Source organism: Mesocricetus auratus, unplaced genomic scaffold, assembly GCF_017639785.1.
Source record: "Mesocricetus auratus isolate SY011 unplaced genomic scaffold, BCM_Maur_2.0 contig_12439_pilon_obj, whole genome shotgun sequence".
NCBI lineage: Eukaryota > Metazoa > Chordata > Mammalia > Rodentia > Cricetidae > Mesocricetus > Mesocricetus auratus.
The window spans coordinates 16,005-21,319 of record NW_024432317.1 but is presented as its reverse complement, the minus strand read 5'-3'; the positions used below and the strand labels follow the sequence as shown (position 1 = coordinate 21,319).

General features: G+C 38.0%; 1 pseudogene; it reads left to right on the top strand.

The window, feature by feature from the left end:
* The first annotated feature begins 742 nt into the window (after positions 1-742).
* On the top strand, positions 743-1,344 carry LOC121138326 (annotated as a pseudogene).
* Positions 1,345-5,315: the final 3,971 nt, after the last annotated feature.

The following is a 5,315-nucleotide window of genomic DNA, read 5'->3' as shown; positions in this document are numbered from 1 at the left end:
AGCTAACAACACAGAGAAAAGTGGCAGGTGGAAAGATCTTGTTTATCTCATGGGTAGATATTGATATCAGTGGGGCCTGGCCAGGGCAGTAAGCCAGGTCTCAGAAATAGGATTCACTTGGACTGAAAAACAGAATGTACCTATTAGCTGACCAGCAACTCACAGAGACCCTGCAGGGCCTGGACTCAACAATATTCTGCTTCTGGGAAGCATTTACAGATACTGAGTTGTGCATATCCACACACTACATGTTTAGAAATGCAGAAGCTCAGGTCTTAGATGATATAAACAAAGGATGAAATTATTTAGTCAAGGTGGTCACGATGTCATTGGAAAAATAATATTTATTTTCAACACTCTTCAGTAATGGAGAAGTGCCAATATTGCAACTCTGTTTTTTCTCCTGTCACTTGCTCTAGTTGGGTGTTCTGACTCTCCATCTGCTGTTTCACATCCATTTGTTGAAGAGGGATGGTGTTGGTGATAGCTCTCCAGAAGACATTGTATTATGATGAACACAAGTAAACTTGCATTGTGAGAAAATATAGAGGACATACAGATTATTCTGAGACCTAAAATGGTTCCAGGGGCACCCTGCAGCCCCCAAGCCAGGGGTGGGTTTGGAGGGGGTTGTGCGGCAGGCCCTGTGTGAGACTATATTGCTGCCAACCAGGGTCTCTCAGTGTAGCGCTGGAGTTCTCTGTGTGGTGAAGATTGGCCTAACCTTCTTCTGCCTCTCTCTATGTTAGCTTCCCTCCGAGTGCTGGGATTAAAGAATAATTTAAGGATTACTTCGCTGAAAAAGACACCTCCTGGTGCTGATCCCAAGCAGTTGGAAAGAAGTACAAGCAAAAGGCAGAACAGGTCTCAAGGTCTGTGGTCACTCTCACCTTGCAAACCAGGTTTTAGAGTGGGTCAATTATGAGATAACAATCTAGAAACTTACTGGCAATCTGATGGCTCTCAAACTCACATAGTGAGCATCCAATTCAGAATAAAAATGACAGTGAATTCGTTGTGTATTTATGCAGATTCTAAATCTGATGAAAGCTACACTGCAAGCAAAATCTCAGTCAAACTAGAAATAATTTTCAAAACCTTCAAGAAATTTGGCAACTTGAATTGGTGAAACGAATTGGCTTGAAATATGTTCCTTTAACTGACAATCATAAGAAGCCAACTTGAACATTCATGATACAGATTGCTGTTCTAGCCAATCACCAAAATGGAAGAGACACCCACATGAGACAAATTAAAATATACACACCAATGGAAGAGAGGTCCATTGGAAAATTCCCCAGATGCACAACCATCGATTTCATGATGTATCGTTCGATACAGTGACTTGAAAATGGGACAGAAGTGAACTAGAATGTGTTTTTTCCATGTCATTGAATATTATGCCAAGTATCGTTAGTGGGAAAGCATGTCCTTTTACAATTTTATATATATTTAAAACCTTTTAATTTAGAGAAATAGCTTTTGGGTGATAGCTGCTTTCTTTATACAATAAAGCTCATACATTTTATATTGCTAAAAATAAATTTAAGGTCAATATTTAATTTTTTCTTTATATTAAAAGCAAACTAGTGAGAGCTTGGGTCTCTGGGGGGCGTTCCCCATATCCTGCCCAACACCCATCCCCTAGAGCTTCCGTGGGCCAGTCCTGGCATCCAGAAGACTTGCCCACACAGGAAAGACATCAGTCCTTCCAGGCCCCAACCCCTGGCAAACCCAGCTTCAGCTTAAGCTTCAGTGTCAACATTCCCAGATTCAGCTTCAGGAAGGATGGAGACCAGTGGAGACAGAAAGACCGCACCAGCACCCACTGCAAGAAGAGATAGGAAGAAGACAGAATAAGCACTCACTCAGCAATTGAAAGGCCAACAAGTCTCCACCAGAATCTAGGGAACCAACACCAGCAATACCTGAAAGGTACTACATAGACGAAGCAGAGGAGACAGACCGTAAAAATTATTTTATGAAGATGATAGAGACCACCAAAGAGGAAATGATGAAATCCCTTAAAAATAGAAGAAAAAACAAACAAAAAATCCATGAAATGGGGGAAAATTCAAGAAATAAAATAAACAAATCTCTCAAAGAATCTAAAAGTACCAGGAAAAACCAAGGAAACAAATGAAGGAAACAGATGAGGATTGAAAGCTGAAATAGAAACAATAAAGAAGACACAGAATGAAGAGATGCTGAAAATAGAAAAGCTGGGTAAACGATCAGGAACTACAGATGCAAGAATCACAAATAGGATACAATAGATAGAAGAGAGAACCTCAGGTGTTGAAGACTCATTAGAGGATATACAGTCGTCAACCAAAGAAAATCTCAAAACCAACAAATTCCTAACACAAAATATCCTGGAAATATGGGACAACTTGAAGAAGCCAAATCTGAGAATAATAGGTATAGAAGAAGGTGAAGAAACACAGCTCAAAGGTAGAGAAAACACATTTAACAAACATATAAGAAAACTTCCCTAACCTAAAGAAGGATATGCCTATAAAAATACAGGAATCTTACAGAACACCAAATAGGCTGAACCCGAAAAAGATGTCACCTTGCCATATAACAATAAAAAAATCAAACCTACAGAATAAAGAGAAAATATTAAGAGCAGCTAAAGAAAAAGGCCAAGTAACATACAAAGGCAGACCTATCCGAATTACACCTGACTTCTCAATGGAAACAATGAAAGCCAGAATATTCTTGACAGATGCCCTACAGACGCTAAGCGACCAAGGATGCCAGCCCACACTATTATATCCAGCAAAGCTTTCAATTAACATAGATGGAGAAAAAATATTGCATGACAAAGCCAGATTTAAACAATACGTATCCATGAATGCTACTCTACAGAAAGTGCTAGAAGGAAAACCTAGATCCAAGGAAGATAACTACACTCACAAAGACAGAGGCAATATAATCCCACTTTACAAAACACCAAATAAAAAGGGAGGAGAAACTACGCAAAATAACTTCACTACCAATAAATCAAGCACAAACAAGTATCATCAATCAATGGTCATTAATATCCCTCAATGTCAACGGCCTCAACTTGCCTATAAAAAGACACAGACTAGCAAAATGTATACGAAGACAGATTGCATCCTTCTGCTGCATACAAGAAACCCATCTCAACATCAAAGACGGACGTTACCTCAATGTAAAGGGTTGGGAAAAATTTTCCAATCAAACAGACCCAAGTAACAAGTGGGTTTACCACTCTTAATATCTAGCAAACTAGACATCAAATTAAAATCAATCAAAAGAGATGAAGAAGGACATTCATATTCATCAAAGGAAAAGTCCATCAAGATAAAGTCTCAATTTTAAACATCTACGCCCCAAATACAAAGGCACCTAGGTTTGTGAGAGAAACATTACTAAAGCTCAAATTACACATAAAATCTCACACACTAATAGTAGGAGACTTCAACACCCCACTCCTACCGCTAGATAGGACCTCCAGACAGAAACTTAACAAAAAACCAGAAGAACTAATAGAAGTTATGACCCAACTGGGTTTAACAGACATCTATAGGACATTCCACCCAACACAAAGGGATATACTTTCTTCTCGGCACCACGTGGAACCTTCTCTATAATTGACCACATAATAGGAAACATAATAAATCTCCACAGGTACAAAAAATTGGAATAACCCCCTGTATCCTATCAGACCACCATGCATTAAAATTAGAATTCAACAACAACACAAATCGCAGAAACCCTACAAACTCATGGAAATTGAACAATGCACAATTGCACCATCCCTGTGCAAAGGAAGAAATAAAAAAGAAATTAAAGTCTTCCTGGAATTCAAGGAGAATGAAGACACAACATACACAAACTTATGGGACACTTTGAAAGCATTGTTGAGAGGTAAGTTCATAGCACTAAGTGCCCACATGAAGAAACAGGAGAACAATCATACTTGACAATTAATAGCACAGCTGAATGTTTTAGAACAAAAAGAAACAAACTCACCCAGGTGGAGCAGATGCCAGGAAATAATCAAATCGAGGGCTGAAATCAATCAAGTAGAAACCAGGAAAACATTGAGAAGTATCAATGAAACAAAGAGTTGGTGTTTGAGAAAATCAACAAAATAGAAAAAACTCTGTCCAAGTTAACCAAAAGACAGAGAGAGAGCATGCTAATTAACAAAATCAGAAATGAAAAAGGGGACATAACAACGGACTCTGAGGAAATCCAGAGAATCATCAGGGCATACTTTGAAAATCTGTACTCCATAAAATTTGAAAATTTAAAGGAAATGGACAATTTGCTGCATAGATATCACTTGCCAAACTAAATCAAGAGCAGATAAACAATCTAAACAGACATATAACCCTTAATGTAATAGAAGCAGTCATCAAAAGTCTCTCAAACAAGAAAAAAGCCCAGGCCCAGATGATTTCAGTGCAGAATTCTACCAGAAATTCAAAGAAGAGCTAATTCCAATACTCCTCAGAGTATTCCACACAATAGAAGGAGGCTCACTGCCAAACTCTTTTTACAAGGCTACAATTACCTTGATACCCAAGCCACACAAAGACACAACTAAGAAAGAGAATTACAGACCAATTTACCTCATGAACATCGATGCAAAAATACTCAATAAAATACTCACAAACTGGATTCAAGAACACATCAGAAAAATCATCCACCATGATCAAGTAGGCTTCATACCAGGAATGCAAGAATGGTTCAACATTAGAAAATCTATCAATTTAATCCATCATATAAACAAACTGTGAGAGACAAACCACATGATCATCTCACTAGATGCTGGAAAAGCCTTTGACAAAACCAAGCACCCCTTCATGATAAAGGTACTAGAGAGATCAGGGATAACAGGAACATACCTGAGTATAATAAAAGCAATATATAGTAAACCAACAGCTAACATCAAACTAAATTGAAAGAATCTCAATGTAATTCCTCTAAAATCAGGAATAAGACCAGGCTGTCCACTCTCTCCATATCTCTTCAATATTGTATTTGAAGTTCTAGCTACAGCAATAAGACAACAAAAGGAGATCAAGGAGATACAATTAGGAAAAGAAGAAGTCAAGCCTTTACTATTTGCAGATGATACGATAGTTTATATAAGTGACCCGAAAAACTCCACAAGGGAACTCCTAGAACTGATAAACACCTTCATCAAAGTGAAAGGATACAAGGTAAATTAAAAAACATCAGTGGCCCTATTATATACAGACTATGAAGTAACTGAGAAAGAAATCAGAGAAACCTCACCCTTTATAATAGCCATAAACTGCATCAAATATCTG